The sequence below is a fragment of the Serinus canaria genome, chromosome 3 (genome assembly GCF_022539315.1).
Source record: "Serinus canaria isolate serCan28SL12 chromosome 3, serCan2020, whole genome shotgun sequence".
In the NCBI taxonomy this organism is placed as follows: domain Eukaryota; kingdom Metazoa; phylum Chordata; class Aves; order Passeriformes; family Fringillidae; genus Serinus; species Serinus canaria.
Window position 1 is genome coordinate 62,719,323 of NC_066316.1, and position 19,462 is coordinate 62,738,784.

The window sequence follows — 19,462 nt, forward strand, 5'->3', positions numbered from 1 at the left end:
CCAAAAATAGAATGCAGAAATAAAACTTAAAAAAAATATATTGATGGGTAAGAAAATAACTGTATTAAGACCAACGCTGGTACCACACTTTCTCTGAACTGGTTTAAGATCCTAGACAGTTCTTGCTGTTGCTTTTGATTAAGAGTAACATTGTCCTCAGCATCCTGCTCTGGGCATTCCTTCAGGACAGTTGTTCACTTAGGATCTAATTTCCAAGACAGTTTGTCCTACATGGCTGTGATATAGCTAAAGAGATGAGAAATATATTTGAAAGTACATATAACCAGGAATGTATATGCTCACATCCACTCCTCCTCAGCATTGCTTTTGTGGGTACATATTAAGTGTGTCCTTGAAACTTTTGAAAAGTGTTAAATACAACTTTGTTGAAAGCACCTAAATGACACCTAAATCAAAACCAGCTAAATTCAAAGTCTAGGTCCCATCTTCAGAATCAATTTAGAAACTTAATTCAAACATTTTAAGAGCATAAGAACAACTATAGGTGGTCTGAACGAGCATCTTTGTCAGTTCATGGTGTGCCTCCAGAATGGTTTAATGTGGATGCCTCAGGAACAGTATCAGCTAATGTTAGGCTCTGGGACTCCTGAAATATTTTCTTCAGTGTGAGTTAATGTTTGAAGCCTGCTGTGACTTGACAGGTTCCTATACTGCAACTGGGACTTGGCAACTGACTCTAAATCATGGAATGACTTGGGTCAGAAGGTATCTTAAAGCTCCTGTAGTTACAACTCTCATGCCTTGGGCAGGGATGCCACCCACCAGATCAGGTTGGTCAAAGCCCTGTCCAAATGGGCCTTGAACACTTCCAGGGATGAGGCATCCACAACATTTCTGAGCATCATATTCCAGTGTCTCATCACCTTCACAGGAGAGAATTTCTTCCTAATCTGAACCCACCCTCTTTCAGTCCAACGCCACTACTCCTTGTTCTATCACTTGTGAAAAGCAATCCTTAACTCCTGTCAAAAATCCCTCTCCAGCTCTTACAGGCACTGAAAGGCTGCTACAAGGTCTTCCCAGAACCTAAACGATCTCGTTCATGACCTTGTCTCACTACAAATAACTAATAAATCTTGGCAGTTTTAATCTCAGTGGAAGGCACTTTAAGCTGAGGAAGAGCTCAGATCTCATTCTGTAACTAGGTGAGTTACAGGAATGCAGCCCTGTCTTGGAGCATGATGGGAGTTCTTTACTTAAGCATATTTGTAGAAAATGTCAGGATGCTTGACCTAGAAAGTCCCATTATATCTGAAACAAAGGAACTTCTAGAACTGAGCTCTGTAGGAAATCTGGCTGCAACTCCAGATGCCAACTGGCTGAAAAATTGGCTTCTGAGAACAAACTAGGCATCTGTCTTTTATTCATCATCATAGGTCTCTAACAACATAAGGATAAATAGCTTTACAGGAGCCAAGGCATAGCATCAGACCCTAATCAGAGAAATATTTCAGTATGACAAGCCTACTCACAGAATTATAAAAAAAATAAAACTGGAAGGTATTTTAAGAGATTGCCTAGTTTATCTATCCCCCATCCTGATGGATGTTTGTCTGAATGGCATTTAAAGCCTCCAGCAGCAGACACTCCACAGCTTTTCTAGACAGTCTGTCCCAGAGTTTCACTATCCATACATTTTTCCGTACATTTTTCCCAATGTCAGGCCTATCTATCACTTGCTGCAATTTAGCCCCCCCCTTTTTTTTTTAATCTTATCTACTGTAGACTGACAGAATAATTTATTCCTTTATTTGGAGACTGTTATAAAATCTAAGGTAAAATCTCCTCTTTTTTTAGTTGCACAGCCTTTGTTCTGGCCTTTAAAACACTTCAGATGTACTTTGTGAGGGGATGGGTGTCAGGAGGGCATTAACATGGGAATAGCATTTGGATGGGCTTTCCTTGCCTACCTACAAGAGGTCTTTACTTTATTTAAGCAGTCCTTAAATAAATTAAAACTGTTGGGGCAGATGGACTTACAGAGGCGTAGTTGTAAGTAGCAATAATTAATCTGTGACTTAGAAAATCCAGCATCTTACAAACAGATGATACACAAAGGAAAAAGTTTCACCTGGCAATATTGCCAACACAAATATCCTATCTGCTGTGTTAATTTGGGGGAAAAAAAAAAGAAAACAAACCAAACTTGGGTAACTGCAGGATTCTATCAAGCAAGTTCAAACATCAAATTAGTGTTAGTAAAAAAGGTATCTGGAAATGTAATGAACTTCATTGTTATATTAATACCATATTAACTGGGAGCAAAGCACTTAGACATATTTCACTGCTACAGAAATTTGCATCACAGAGATATGTAGGGAATAAAAAATAATGAATTCATAACTGAGCCAATAATTCCAGTAAGCTTAGTCAAAACGATGAGTTAGGACTCTAAACATTCCATAGTTTTGGTACCTAATTAATATAGAATGCTGATTAATGCTAAGCTTGGAATAAATGTACATTTTATTAAAAATGTATGAATGCAGTCCTGGAACAAAATTATTCATTAAATCATTTTTAATGCAGATATGAGAATGACATATAAGCCTGAAAATCTTTCCGTGATGAGCTGTGCCTTGGGTTTCTTGAATTCAATATTCAGGCTTGCATCCCAAAGTAGAAGGTGATCAGTTTTGTCCTTGAACACATCCCAGCACATGCTTTAGATGGATGAGAAGCACAACTTTGGATGTGATGTAGAATGACAAATCCCAGTTCTTTCATTATACTGTCATTACATATGCCAGAATAACTGCAAATTCATGTCATTGGAAAGCCAGGTAATGTTTGGTTTGGCTGCCCAAAGTGCATGTCTTCGTGATTTCCATACACCTCATTCAGTTTACAGCTCAGGAAGCTGAGTGCCTTCCAAGCTAGTATCAGCTGTTTTCTTCAAATCCTGATGGGAGAGATGCTGTAGGATGGATTCAGTGCTGTGAAGGTACTCAGAAAATTCCTTTGCCAAATCTGGAGACATGTTTGCATCTTTTTAAGTGTGGTTATGGGAAACTTCAGTATCTCAGTTTTAAAGCCTCTTGTTGAATTTCCTTTTAGAGTAAGTTACAGCTTTCATCTTACTGGAAATGCTACCTTGCTTTGTTTCATAAAGAATGGTCATCTGTTTCTGAAAATCCAGCCTTTGAAAAGTTGTCACTGGCTTGTAACTCTCCTGGCTTACTTTTCTGTCTGTCTGTGTGGTTTCTAACTATTATCTTGTTTAGAGCTCATTTTCTACCAAACAAGTAAGCATTTCCTATTACATCCTGGCTTCAAATTCTCATTTCCTGATATTTCTTTATAATATGTTTTAGCGCCTGCTTTGTCCACATGGTCAGGTAACTCTGTAGTTCCTCACTGAAAGTCTGTTTTGCTTGCTGTGTGACGTGGATCCCTACTGGCACACACAGCATCACACATTTTATCTCTGTAGGTGACACTTTGTACCACATCATACTTCTTGATAAGGCACACAGGAATTTTTTTCTCTTTAACATAGCACCTCCTGAAGGATACTTTTCCCTCGGTATGTAGTTTCATAAACAGTTCCATAGGTACCTCTTGGTACAGTATTATCCTTAGTGTTCTCTGGGCAAGCTTAATTCAAGTCATACCCACTGCAATAATGATATATGTGACTCTGCAAGCTGCAGGCTGGGTGCAATTTCTGACATTAATCCTACAGCACCACCACACTATTTCTGGCACTGTTTGATCCCCAACAGCTAGATGCAATAACAAATCTGTCATTGTTGACTTGGTTACAGCCACTGATCAGATTACTTGGTACAACCTGCAGGTGAGCTCTTGGTAAACATTCACATCACCCTTTCACACACAGCAGCCTTCAACTACTTCCTTTCTGTAGAAGTCGATTCTTTTCATCTACTACAACAATACAGTATGGACAGAAACATCCATTCTCATCTTAAAGGTCATAATTTATACCCTTTTGAATGACTGAGTTTGTGAATTTGGCTTGATTCTGTCAGTTACTTTGAAATATCAGAAACTGCTTGAAAGCAAAGCAATTGAATAAAGCTGAAGTCAGCCTGTTCTGTGGCAGCATTTTCAGCTTGTTCAGCAAAACGTACTTGCACTCCATCACAGCACAAATACTTCAGTCACAAGATAATGTAACTACCATTAGCTCTCTTTAGTAATACAATTTCATTAGGATTTTCTAGTTTTCTCCTTTCTTTGAAAACTTGGTACGTCATCCATATATTTTGTGATTTTCAATTTTGTTTTTAGAAAATATCATGAAGGATGAAGAAGTTTTCTGCCATTTAAATTTGTCTCTAGCCTTTTTTCCTTTGGTTAAAAAATTCAGGCTGTTTGAGAGCTCCATCTATTTACTAAGTCAAAAAAAACAGATTGCACCCAAAAGCTATTGAGTGGCAAAATTGCCTTCTCCTGTAACTTGTTTCAAAATAAATGGAGCCATTGAAAGTCATTAAACCAGAAGGGGAAGAAAGGTGGCCTTGTTTTCTAAACTTACACCCATGGAGAGCTTGTAGTCACAGCATCTCACAGACAGTAATGGTAGCAGGCAACAAAAGTTCAGTTTTCTTAGAAAACACTGATGGGAAACAGCTCAATGCTAACGAATGTAGGCACTTTAAGTTTTGGAAATTAAGGTCATTCTGCTACTGCTGCAGGTGATTTGATTTTAGTACCTTAAAAATGTCACTTAGGATTCAATTCTTTTGCCAAAGCACAGGCATTTAGGGTCTCTGGAGACAGCTTCAGTAATGGCACTTGGTCTTCAGCCCAACCCTATGTAGGTGCCAGGGAATCTCACTTGGTGGTGGACACCTGCCTTTTGAAAAGCAAATTAGGCACTATTAAATAGCAACAACGTATGTTTGCATGTTTGCTTTCAGTCCAGCTTGAGCATTTAGCTATCTTCTGGATGTCAGACTGTTTGTAGAGCTAAGGAATTGTAGGAGGGGAAAAGGACACCTACACCTGACCTGTTAATTAGAGAGACAAGCAAATACTTTTATTTTTGCCTAAGTCTGAGGTGCATTTATCACTGAGAAATTCAAAGGAGGACAAGTGCTAAGTTAGATGGCTGGCAAGCACTTTTAATGAACTCCCGAGATCTTTCCAGGCACTCTTTGATTCATGCTAGAGGCTAAACAACATTCATGGGTCACATGGCTCACCTTGGGTCTCTGCAGTGACTTCTTCTGCAGCCCAGAAGACAGGAGGAAAAAAGAGCTGGGGCTACACTGAGGCACACAGACATATTTGCAGCAACAAAGGGAGCCCTTTTGGTTGAGCTCAGACCACCCAGGGAGAAACCCCAGCATCTCCTACAGTTGTTCTCAGTGAGTGAGAGACCACTGGGTAGAAGAGATGCACTTTCAAACAGCTGAGATTATCGGAGAACTGAGCATGTTCAGGACTAAGAGAAGAAATTGTGAGCTCATTTCTCTATCACCAGTTGGAAGTGTAGGAAATTGAATGGAATCAAGAGGTAACACCATGGTGCTGCCAGGGCTCAGCAGGCTTTGCTCTCACTAAGCCTTTTTTGGACAAGCAATAATGAAGGTGAGGTACCTTGCTATCTTCTCTTTCAGTCTCACCAAGTTTACGAAAGAGCCTAGAGAGGACCTGAGCCCTAACCCAATAGGTCCTGTAAGTAAAAATAAAATATGATCTGCATTTTACCAGTCTTTTGTAGAGCCATAAACTTCCCCCAAGCCCTTTTCCACCTCTCTAAGTTCTTTTGAACACAGGTGTTCTTTTCTGACCTTTAGCTCTCAGCTTCTTTCAGTGGATTATCTTAGTGAGGTGATAGCAGCAAATCTGGAACTAAATTACCTGTTTTCACACATCAGTGCCATGAAAATATCATACCCACATGAAGTCTTGGTCCACAAAGTCAGAGAGGCTTTTCATACTGCCTTTGAGAAGTAAGGGAATTCACTCTGTTCCTAAACTACTCTAGGAAAGAATTCACTCCATTCCTAAACTTCTCTCTTCTTGCAACACAGCTTAAACTAACACAGCAGTCCCCATCACTTTAAAAATACATGGTTCTCTAAAGCATAATGTTCATGAAAAGTTTAACTGTCTTACTGTTGATAGTGAAATAAAAACAATTATATATTTACCAGAGTGCTAACTAATAAACCTACTGCTAAGGAGTTGGCAAAATTCAGAGAAAGATAAAACCTGAATCATTAGATTAAATTAGCATCTTCTGAGAGTCTGAATATTTTGTCAGAAGTTCATAGAAAATGCATCTGAATGAATAGAAAATGCTACTGGTGAAGCAGCAGGTGTACTTCCACAAGTTCTTTGCCTTTCAAGAAAATGTGCATTGCATCATAAAAAAAGGCATTTTGTTTATTGGAAAAAAGGCATTTGATATTCTAGCACCATAGAAGGGTTAAGTAAATCCTTGAATACCTTAAGTCAGGATGCCATCAGATTTTAAACTATCAGGACCACACAAAATGAGTCCAGGATATGCCCACACCCATTGTAAGAGAACTTCACAACATTAATTCTGAAAGGACATTTGGCACAAGCAGCATTTCTGACTTTCCTTATACAGTTTCACAGTCTGTGGCATAGAGGTAAATTTCAGTTTAGCACAAAAGCATTCAGCTTCTTAGCTGCCACAAATGTTAATGAGAATCTTTTGGCTAAACCTCTTCCTGCAAATTGGAAAGTTTACATTTAAAGGTCAGAAGGTTTCCATGGCATTTGAAGACAATGAAATATATTCCCAGGGCACTCTTTATTCTGCCACAGAAAATCAAGTTGCTGAGACTCAAAAATCATCCCACTAGCATTTCTTATGGTTTATAAAGAACAGAAATCTACACTGGTTGTTAAAATATCGGGAATCCAGCCATATTTTCCTGCACTTTACTCCAGAAATAATCACAAAAGCAAATGAAGTATAAAAATTAGTGAAAAAATGAGTGATACAGAAGCATTTCTAAGCTTGCAAGTTTGGATGAGGTACACGGGCGGTTTTGAACAAGTTTCTACCTGCTAGTTTGTTTCTACCATGAAGCAATGGCAAAACTAACCAAAAAAAAAAAAAAGTCAAGAAACTCATTTACACTGTAATGCTGTTACATACATATAAGCCAAACAAAAAATAAAGTGGACAGCCCCTAAGTGGTTTTGAGATTTTTGGGTGGGGTTTTATGAAAATCATTATTTAAACTGCCAAAGTAGAGTGTGTGGAGAAAAGGATGACACAGAAATCTCTCTGCTCTCAGGAGCTGAATGTGTCCTATCATTTGAATATGGCCATTTATCTGGTTCTGTAGGATTTTTGGCAATGGGCTTCAGAAGAGTTGTGAAAGGCATGCCATAGCTTCCTCTTCAGAGGAACAATTACTTTATGACAGGTAGCTCACATTTCTTGCCATTTAATACGCAGCAACCCTCCTAAAATGCAGTGATCATTCCAGAAGTATTGGAACAAGAAATGCAATAGCATCTTCTCTATTACTTTTTCACAACATTATCCCACAGAATCTGTCCAGGCACAGATTTAAAGCTGTTTTCTTCAGATAGCTGCAGCAGCAAATTGGTTCTGTCTTTCACAACTCTATGAAGAAGAGTTACAAAAATATAATTCTCCTAAAGGTTCCCTACCATGATCTGTATTGTATGGCCACATGTTATATTAAAAATGCTAACGTTTCCTGAAGAAGGAAGAAAGAAAAGTAGATTATTGGATTTTCTTCTGTTTGTCAGGAGCATACTACTCAACCACAGGCCCTGAATGGAAGAGATACCACAGTTTAGTAAGTCATGGTAATTGAACAGCTGACCTAAAAGGTCATTTGACTGTGAACAATAGGTATCTGTTAAGGGGTTATCACTGCTGCTGATTATAGTATCAAAGACTTGCTTAGAAAATGTCACAAATGCTTAAGAGGAGCAAGCACTTTCTTCTGTTATCTGAATTTTTATTCCTGTAACTACACTAACCTTAGAGGAATTATCTGTGATTTATAGTAACCAGAGATAAGAATCAAGACAAAGATTGCTTCTTTAAGTTAGATATGTGTCCCATCCATTTCATGGGGCTATTTCAAATTAAATGTAATAAAACTGGATATGTTCTGTTTGGGCATAAATACAGACTAAAGACAAACAAGAACACGTTCTTGATGAAAATTGACACAAGAGAAGATGAGATGCATTAACTGAGTGTCTAAGGTAATAAATGGTGGACAGTGCTGAAAATGCTCCTTCATCAGCCAGACAAATCACAAGTGTAAGAAATCTTGTTCTATCCACTAACATTTTTATATGGATCCTTTTGTTAAACTTTGGATACTGAAAAAAATTTCCTCAATAAAAGGCAAAGTCCATTCTCCAGCAACCTTGTACTCATGATGAGGAACTTGAAAAAGAAACCTTTTTTTATATTCTTTGCATTCTGTTGATGTAAAATTAGGCATTTTTTTATTTCTTTGTAATAGCTGCAATAGTTTCTACTGTGCCTTTTATTGAAAAGTGTTGATTTTGAAATGTGCTGCTTTCATGTTCCATATTTTCTTTTATTATTTCATATATTATTATCCTGTACTCCTTTATTTTCTGTGTCACTAACTGTCACCCCATTCATTCCTTTTATTTATTACCAATTAGACTGGTGGCTTGCACAGGAAAAGAAGGAATGAAGGTGAAGGAAAATTAAAAGAATGAGAAAAGGAAAACTGAGAAGAAAGAAAAATACAAGGCATGGGTCAATATTATAGTGTAAGTTAAATTAGGAAAATAAAAGATCTTTTTAAATAAAGTGCCAAATCTCCCGAAAGATTTGTTAGCTGTATTTCCTGAGGTCATTTAACCCCAGTTTCTCTGTCCTGTGAGTCACTATAATAAGTATCATAACTATCAACTGCAGAAGGCAGTAAGTCCTGGGTTAGGAAAACAGAGCAGACCTGTCACTGGCTAGGCTACTTGGGATGTGCTGCTATTCCTTTTTAACAGCACATCCCACACCAAAGCCACTACACCATGTAAGAGGACTCCCAGGTGATGACAATTGCCGTCATAGAGGTGTCGGTACTGAAGCCAATGGCTTCAGTACACAAGGAAGTGTCCCAGAGCCCCTGATCCTCATCCTTAGTGGGTGGCACCATTCGCACTCAGACTTGCCAAGAGCTGAGTGCTTTTCAGTCATCCTCTCCTTTTCAAAGTGATCAGTTACTCAGTGAAAGCCAGTGCCAAAACTGTTGCACGGAATCTGAGCCATTGCACTCTTTCCTCCCTTGTGCAGTTCCTTCCACAAATGCAGTATAATAATAAATACTGAACTGAAAAGTAACATTAGGCACATTAGCATTATTCCCATGAAATGTGTGCCTGTTCTTGGTTACTTAGAAAAGATCCCATTTAAGAATGCTATGGCCACTCAAGCCAGCTGCTTCTGACTTCCAGGGTATGCTGGCTCTTTTTACCTAGTAGAGACTATGATTTCTCCAATTTTACTCTGAATTTTTATCTTCAGTACTATAAGTTATTTATATGACAAGTTTGCTCAAGTGGATTTGATTTGCCATTGAAGTGTTGAAAATAAACTTACAGATGTTTGGAAAATTAAACTTAACCTTTCAAACCTGTGGAACGTCACACTTTATACTACAACTCCTTGCCATGTAAGTTCCAGCCACTGAAGATAATGAGTAAGCACGGATAACATCAACTGAATTAGCACAATGCTCACAGAAGCATCATTGTTTCTTTACTGACATCTACTTTTATTTCAGTTGTTTTTTTCTCTATGACATATGTGCATAGACAGCTGACATATCCACATCAGCATTTGTGACAAATGGCAGTGAAGGTAAGTTGCCATGATAGGAATGTCAAATGGCATGGACATAGATACAGAATGTCAGCTTGCCAGTTCTGAAGTGGAGAGTCTCTGTTTTAAAATAAAACCCACTCAGAATGACAAAAATTCAAAGGGATATGTTAGCTAAAAGCTGTGGCTTTAGTTTCTATCAAAGTCAGTGGTTTATCTTTGGATAGTTAGCCTTTTTCGGAGTGTTCTGATCTGTAGTTCTTTTGAGCATTACTCCTTGGACTTAATTGGCAATATAACTGAATGATCAGGGTTAGTGAGGCCAGTGAACATTTTCTTCAGAAGAACAACATAAAGCACTTGGATCAGTAACAGTAGAAATTATCTCATCAGTGACTGCCAAAAAACATATCTTCTTTTATTATTATATAAGAGCACATATATGAGCCTTCATGCTCGACTGATCTTGTGTTTCTAATACAAAACTTCAAAATGTCCCTTGTTGCCTCTTTTTAACATGCAAGTGGAATGATGGATTCTGTATCAATCCTTAAAAATGCATATTACAGAACCCTCATGATGGAAACCAGAGTCAACCTTCAGCCCACTAAAGTTAGAATAGAGTCTGATTGATTTCAATGAACATTTTACTGTATCCTAAACACCCATATCTCTCAGCATGGCTATGAAACTACTTGGAAATCAATTAAACTTGTCAAGACTTGAGGAGCTAACGGGCCACTTCCCCATGATTTCTCTTTTCAGTTTACATAGTATTCGGAGGTCATGGGATAGACTTGACACTTGGCATTTCCTTTCCCTTCTCTGTGTCTTTGCAGAATTATGCCTGACACCCTCAGGCTGTTGCTGAGGTGTCTGCAGAGGGCAAAGCAGAAGAAATGAAAGGTGATTCTGGCAGACAACAGACTCCTGTTAGTCTGTCAAAAGAATTTGTGCTTTAGGTATTTTTGCCACCATTCTTGTCAGCTTCAGGTTGGCTTCTTGGGAGTTTACAGAAGCCCTTGTCAGAATAATACAAGCAGAATTATAGAAAGAGAAATGTAGGAGACAATGCAAAAGGAGAGACTTAAGATTAATTGCGAAACTGCACTTTTCCATTTCGATGCTTTTTCTGCTAGCTGGTCTCAAGCTGACACTTGACTCTTGTAGGTGTCCTTTAGCACAGCTAGATTACAGAAGTAGAGGGAAAACTGAGGGTGGAGAATTTCTTTGTCATCATGAGTTAGGCTCTTTCTCTCTGCAGAGAAATTAACTCTCCTTGGAAAATCCTCCCTGAAAGGATACAGGCTAGTTAAGTGTTTTGAGTTTTGTTTTGCTTTTGGGTTTTTTTTTTGTGTGTGGTTTTTTTTTCCTTTTTAATCCCTCTAGAATTTTAGATTATATATCTTATTCATGTCCTATAAAGTGCTTGAAATCCTTCTCTTTTAGTATTGTTGCAGTGCCCAGTAGGCAAAGAGTAGGTTATCCTAAGCTCCAGAACATTTGGAAGGGACCAACTGTAACATTCTTAATTTGTACAGGATTCTTGGGATTTTTCTCAGCACACAGTATTTTAAAGACAGTACCTCTTGCAAGGACAAGGGCCTGATACAGCTCATAATCAAGATTCTTAACTCTCCTCTCAAGGTAGATGAGCTCTCATGCAATCAGAGGAGGATGAATGCATAGTATAAAAGTGATTGCAGCAATGCTTCCCCATGTGCTTCCAAAGTTTTTGTGCTAAACTAGTCAGTGACGTTATAAATTAGATTTACTTCATTCTTTTTCAGGCAATATTTGGAACACTTTCTATGATTTTGATCAATCTAGAACATGTATTTCCTTTATGTGGATAAAGGATATAAGTTTTCATAATATGTAACATTTTGTATGCTCAAAGTGGCTCATGGATACCATTCTAGACCCTGGTGCAGCCCAAGAACATTGAGGAAATAAGTTCTATGCAAGGAGATATAGATGGGGCTATTATCAGGACACATTAGCATTAGATCTGGAATCAAAACCTTCTAGTGCCAGAAGCTCCACTCTCACTTCTTGGCAATATTGGTCAATTTGCAAACATCAGGATAGCGGCATACTCAAAATACCACTGCAGGACAAGAAGGAGGAACTAAATTTAAATTGTACCTACTGGAAATGAACCAGTAAACAATGTTTCTGTCTATGGTCCCATTTTGAATGCCTGAGACTTGCTGGGAAGAGAGGTGTACAAAGGCCATTAGTGGCCTCTTCCTTTGGAAAGGGCAGGAAAGATTTCATCGTATTACACAGCAAGTAATGTCATGTTAAAACACTTGTCATTTCTAGGAAAAAACTTCCATTTGGGAGAGTTTTGCTGGCCAGAACAGGGCTCTGGCAGACATGAGAGGGCTGCTACCCAGGTGCCTTATGATCTCTAAAAAGAAATGGAGCAGTACATTTCACCTATGCATTATGGAAATAAATGGCAATATAAAGAGGAAGGATAAGGTGGCATAAGGTAAGTGTATAAAACAGATGACAAAGATGATGCTAAAAGGTTTTTCAAGAGGGGCTGAGGTTTCTTTTTTAGTCAAATGCATAGTACAGTGGTGAACAATAGCACTCAATGAGACAAAGTATAATTCACCAAACATTTTCAGTTTGGTGAAAGACAAATAAACACACTTATATGACTAGTGGCAAATAAGAAATTTTTATAGATTGGTCTAGGAAATGGCATTGAACAATTAATTCAAGCTTGTAAATTCTGCTCAGATGTCCAAGAAATTAGATGCCTCATCATCCTGTCATATAAGTATTTGCCTCTAGCTGAGACCAAGACCCTGAATTATTTTTCTCAAACTAGGCCAACTTGATACAGCTTTTTTGGCCATTTCCTTTATCAACAATGTAGACATGCTAACTAGTGTCTTATTAACCCACTTCTAAAATTTGTATTTTTCCTGTTTTCAGTATTTTTCTTTCTTTTTTTTTATCAGTCTAGTCTATATGTGTGAATAGGATGATAGATGTTATCTATAACCCATGCCAGCCTACAGCCTGAAAACCTGTGTCAGAATGGGCTAAATATGCCCACTATTGCAATAAGGGTTATTAAGATGCAAGCAAAACATATCTCTGATACAGCTGAACAGTGCCAGAATCAAAGATTTCTTGTTCCTGAGGTAAAAACAGGCAGAGCTGCTCTTGATGGGTGAGGAACATTTGGACAATACTGAACATGTACAAATCCATTCTCCCATGAACACTGAGGGAGGTGGCAGATAACACCAAGAAGCCACTGTGAAAGCCATAGCAATTAGGAGAGGCTTCCTGAGAAGTGGAAGAAAGAAAATGTCACTTCTGTCTTCAAGTAGAGCAAGAAGGAGGATTATGGGAACTAAAGGTTTTTTCAGCATCACGTCTCAGCCGGGGAAGGTGCTGGAAGAACTAATCCTGAAATAATCTCCAAATATATTTGAAGGTGATTTGGCATAGTCAGCAGGTATTTATAAAAGGTTCCTGAGCTTTGTGGTCTATCTAGTCCTGTTCTGAGCTAAGGGGCTGGGATAGATGATGTCCAAATGTCCCTTCCAATCTCAGTTATTCTGTGATCCTGTGATCTTTGCTTTAGGATGATATTAATTCCCACAAGTTCTACTTCCTGAGGAGAATAATAAAATTTACTGTTCTAGTCTCATCTTGAAAATTGAAGGGATAATCCTCAGGGGTTATTTCACCTGAGTAAACTTTAGTTAAATTTTTCAAAGAAAGTGTATTTCATAGCTCTGTCAAAAGAGATGTAGTCAAATATATTCTTTTAACAACTTCAATAAAGATCCTCCACAAAGACAAATATGAACAGGGAAGAAAATCAGACAATAATCAGCAGTTCCACAGAATTCAAGGAAATGAAGACATCCTCTAACACAGTATAAAATCTCGTTATGTCAGGAAATCTCAGAAGATACTCAAATGTCATTAAGAGTGAGACAGCTTGCTGAAATCCACAGATTACGTTTTCTCAGACATGATTTTTATTCTTTTTCATGTGATTTTTGGAAGGAAATGTAATTTCTACCTATGATTATCCTCACATTGGCCAGAGACATTATTTTAGTGAGCACAATATTGGAGACATTCTTTACATACTACTGAGAGAGCAGACTTTCATTAGCTCAGTCTTATTTCCCTCTAGGTTGCCCTTGGACTGCATCCATCTCTCCACCCAGTGAGATTTAATATTCCAGCTTTTGCAACAATGTCTAGAATTACATGGTGAAAGCCCTCCATTCTACCTTCTGCTCTTCTGAATTGATATTTGTCTCTGGAGGAAATGAAAGTTGAACATTACTTTCCTGAAGGCAAGAGGGTTTTTATACATTTTTAAACTGATCACAATGGTTATTTCATTACTTAAACATTCAAAGAATGTAATAACAATCCCCCTCTGAGAGTCACAGCTACTGCTGCCCCTTCTCTCTCCATTCTTCCTGCTGTCAAGGAAATGACACAGGCAGGTACTCCAGGCACTTCAAAGTGAGTGGAATATGGATTCTTGAGTAAGTTGGATGCTTATAAAAAGTTTCATCTGAGAGAACCGGAGATAAAAGTGTGCAGTGGCCATGGCCCTCAGCCTGGAAGCTGAGAAGTCTAGCAATACATAGTTTTCTCTGGAGCATTGATGCTCCCAGCTCAGATGTAGCTTCTATACCATTTGCCTTTTCAAACCTGTAGCATGACTATGGCACTCCTGAAGTCATCAGAGATGTCTTTTGAAGTATCAAGCAATAGATGGAGGGATTGATCTATAAAATATTTCACCAGTTTTATGGTACAAGGTGATGCAGTTGGGATCAGTTCTAGGTCCTTTACAACACCGCTGCCAAGAGATCCAGGAGCACAGGTGGCCCAGGACACCACTTCATGGACCTGGCTGTGGGTTCTCAGGACAGACCCTACCCCTGTGGCCTCTGAGAGCTGGAAAACCCCAGCCAAAATGCCAGTAGCGTGTTGTAGTCCAGCTGCAGCTTGTTAACTCCCCAAATATACATTCCATGGGAGACTGTCTGCTTACACCTTTACCCTTTAGAAGGCATAAAACCCACAAAAGTTTAATCAGCCCTTGCACAGTCTCCCCTGGCCTTTGGTTTTTTATTGTTTCTTTGTTCCTTTGCCTTACCAGTTGCAGGTGATCATTCCCAACCATGATCCCACCCATGAAACAGCTGTATAGTACATTGTCTGCTCACCCACCCTCTGATCCAGGTATGCATCACTTGCCCCTTTGCCAGATTCATCTGCTAGCACATGACAATGGAAAGCAAATTCAATTTCCCAAGGTTGCTTGCCACATTGGACTGCCTGCAACAAGAGACTGATTATCTGGAATTCTGTCCTATCATAGTGAATGGCAAAATCCACCACAGTCAGCCTGAGAGAGGATCACACCTATTTAAAAATGAAGCAGATGAAAGTTTTTGAGAAAAAAAAAAAGAATACTATTGCTGTAATTCTTTGTATCTTTTGTATTTGTTGTAAAATGCCTCCAGGCTTCCAGAGATCTTGCAATTATTAGAGTAGATGACAGGATATATTTATGTGCTGCTTAGAAAGAGGAATGTTTTCTTTACTTTTATAAATAAATCTTCTGTATTTTTGACACCTGCAAGCATTATTTGCCTGGTTCCAAACATCACAATAATTTTTGCTCCCTATTAAGCCTTTGTCTGCATTAAAACACATTACATAATCAAATTAAGAAGCTAAATAAAGTTAAGAATCAATATTATTATTTTATTCCCTATAATTTTAATTTTTAAAAATCGACTAAGTGCAAGAATAGTTTTTAGATATTGTATTAGCAATAATATAACCAAAATCCTAGAATCATAGAGTCATTTAGGTCAGAAAATACCTCTAAGATCTTCAAGTCCAACCATTAACCCAGTCCTGCCAAGGCCACTAATACACTGTGTCCCTAAACATCAAATCCATGCATCTTTTAAATACCCCTAGGGCTGGTGGGGTATTTAAAAGATGCATACCACTATCCTTAGCAGCCTGTTCCAATGCTTGACAACCCTTTATGTAAAGAAATTTTTCCTAATACCCAACCTAAACCTTCCCTAGTACAACTTGAAGCTATTTGCACTCATCCCATCCTTTGTTACTGGGGAGAAGAGACCAACCCCCACCTTGCTACATCCCCCTTTCAGGGAGTTGTAGAAGAGTGAATGGCAAAAATGCATGGTACAAAAAGTTATTATGATAGAAAACAGCAAAATGTGTTCTGCTATTTAGACAGATATCCCTGGGATTCAATTGACTTAACTTTAGCCAATGAGAAATTTAAATCTTGCCTAGAATAGCAGTCTAATCACCTGGGGGGGGGGGGGGAAGGAGGCACCTCCAGGCAATTCACCCACTCTGTCCTGAGATGGATATCTAAGGAATGTAGGATAGATCACCTTTTGGAGAAGGTTCTCTCTTGCTGCCTTTCCTGCTGATAAGAAGGAGACCAGACAATGAGCTTAGGTGAGATATTGACCTTTTAGAACACTAGCATTAGGTGAAATTAGGCCCCCTCTAAATAAAGTCACATCTTTCCCAGGGTTTTCATGTTGTTCATGTGATAGTCATTGTGCATGTTAGCACAATATGAAGGCCAAATGCTAACAACTTTTTACATGGATTCCTCCCAGAGATTGACTGGGATTTCCATCAAAACCATTGGAAAAGAGGCCACTGACTCTGAAAGCATACTCACAGTAGCTCTATTCATTTCTCAGCTCCTCTAAGAGCAGCAGCCTCAGGTTGTGAATCTCCCCATTGTACATCCAACCCAGCTTACTTCTTGTCCTTGGTCTTCCATGACCAAAACAGCTGTCAGGATCTTTTACTTCAGGTTATGAACATTGCATGCAGCTTCAATAGAAGCCAGAAAATTATATTCAAAATCCAAATCCTTATTGATACTTTTAGATATTGTGAACACTAATGATTTTTGTTTGTAGCAAGTGCTTCTTTGAAAAGAAGCTTCAGGGGAAAATACAGTGCATTTACATACAGACAAGTAACTTCCCTTTACTTGAGAAAAACTGCTTCTCTGTATCTCAGCAAAAGGGAGCTGAATGAGCTGCTTTTATGGTAGAAAAAGTAATTACTGTTCCCTGAGCCAAAGTGGATCTGTCTGGCCTTGCTTGCCGTAAAGCTGGACGCTGAAAAGAGTGCTCAGCCTTTAAGTGCTTGTCTTTAAGCATGAGAATGTCCTGGAAAGAACAAGAAAACATCTTTTCTTACAAGCATACATCTTTTCTTACAAGCAAACATCTTTTCTTAGAGACACATGTTTTTTGTCCCAGCTGTGCTTTTTAGTCCTGTCAGTTACCGGACGAGTTCCTGAGAGCTCGAGGGTGGCTTGGCTGGGCCAGCCCACAGGTCAATATGCCAGCAGCATGCTCTCCTTTGAATTCCCTAGATTTCACTGAAAACCTAACACAACCAACCACTTGGCTTTAAAAGCTCCAAGGTACTTCCCCTTGGCTCCCTCAGTCTCATCCAATACATTCACCAGCACTTGCTCTTACTGCAATTTCGTGTTTTGTTCATAAAGAAAGTCACTTTGCTCTGACTCTGGTTTTTGTTTGCAATTGTCAGTCAGGCTGATGTTTTGAGCCTTGAAAAGACATTCAACATTTCAAAGCAAAGGTCAATGGAAAAAGCTGGAAGAGCCTTAAATATTCTTGGTGGTCACCAGGTGCAAAAGAGAGACTGAAAACGAACAATAAAGATGCTTTGAACATAGAGCTGGAAAAAATAATCTTAAAAATCCAGAGGTAATCTAAAAATTGTATTATTCCAAGAAAGAGAGCAGTAAATTCAAAATACAAGTTAATGGGGGCTGTGACTGTGGGCTCAGCAAAAGCAGTTGTTGACATTATCAGTGCAAAGGAGAGAAGACAAACAAGCTACACTTTCACGGCTGCAAAGATGGGCAATGTAAGCCTGATGCTCAAGAAAAGAATTAAAACAGCACACGACTTTGTCTAGAGCAAAAATTAAATTCCAAAATACTGTGGTGATACAGTGGATAATTGATTTATTTGACCTCAGTTATTGGCTGATATTCTGTCAAACAGAAAAGAATTAGCAAGGACATTAAAAAAAATCATAAGATAAACAGTTAAGCCAATCATGCATATGGCAGACACAAATGTATCCCAATATGAGTTGCATTTCAGCATTTCTTGTAGTTCCAAGAACACGAAAGATATTAATTAGAAGGTAGCTCCATTAATTTTCCTTCTGAAGCATTGTATAAAAGTACAAGTGGTTTAAAATGGAAGTTACAAAGTAATATTTAGCTTTTCTTTTTTCTTTATCATGAAGTCAATGAGTCCTGGCAATGAGGGACACCACAAAAAAAAAAAAATACTGCAAAAGGAAAGCAAGTGCATTCAGAATTCAAACTGTCTTATTTCACAGTGCTGTATATGAACCAGGAGAGCTTGGAATTCTTCCCATAAAGCAAAATAAAGAAAAATAGCTCATGCATCTTTTCCTTCATGTAAAAAAGGGTTCATGCTCATCAGTGTCTTAATTCACCGTTCCAAATCAAAATCATAATACTAAAGACATCCCAGTCTGTAGAGATAAATTTCCTTCTAAAATAAAGAATAAAAATTTGAAAATTATGTAACATTTGTCTTTTTCCTCACTAGGATAGATAAGAAAGCACAGAAATTTAGAGCATATCAAATTACAGTGGCTCTTCCTGAATCCAATGGCACATTATTATGAAAAAACCCCGTGACCTCCATTTGTAATTTGATTACAGGAAAACAGAGCAGTAGAGAAAGCAGTTTGTCATAAGTGGCAGTTGATACCCTGTGACTGAATGCTTGGTAGGTTGATTTTTCCTTTAGGTTACAAACATCTCTTTTACATTTTTGGGGGGGAGTTCATTAAAAATGGATGTCAAAATGCTTGGATAAAATCCATATTTTTAATATATTTTATGCATATGAAGGTGCAATTCTGTTAGTTTTTACTAAACTACTGAGAGTTGCTTGTCAGTGGTTTTGAAAATGTTACACACAATGTCCACCATAGTACTATCAATGAAAGTGCATTACTTTGACTGTGTTTAAATTCATGTCATGATTTTGTTGAAAATCATAATTTATAATTAGGATTTCATATGAAAAGTACTTTTCATGAACAATCTCACATCTTAGTACAATAGGCAGTGTTTTGTTTTTACTTAGGGAAATATTTTCATCCAGCTACCACTTTCCAGCTCACAATAATAACAACAGGAGATAATCTTTTACATAGGTGAGGATCAAAATACAGATATTTGAGGGTTTTCTTCTGAAAGCCTCTGAAGATTATAAAGTGAAATGAATACCATGACATATTCAAGTTACATCCTCTTTTTTATATTTCCTAAAGAACATTAAGTGCCTGACAATTTCTTATCTTTATTGTGTCTCAGCCATAAAGCTTCAGTTTAATTATAGTTTGAGATCTAAACATTAATATGTTCATTGCTTGAACATCACTTTTTACATATAATATGACAGCTACTGTATAGCACAAACTATGTATGTACACTAATGCACTTTTTCTCAGATTCCTGTATTCTTCTAATTTTGT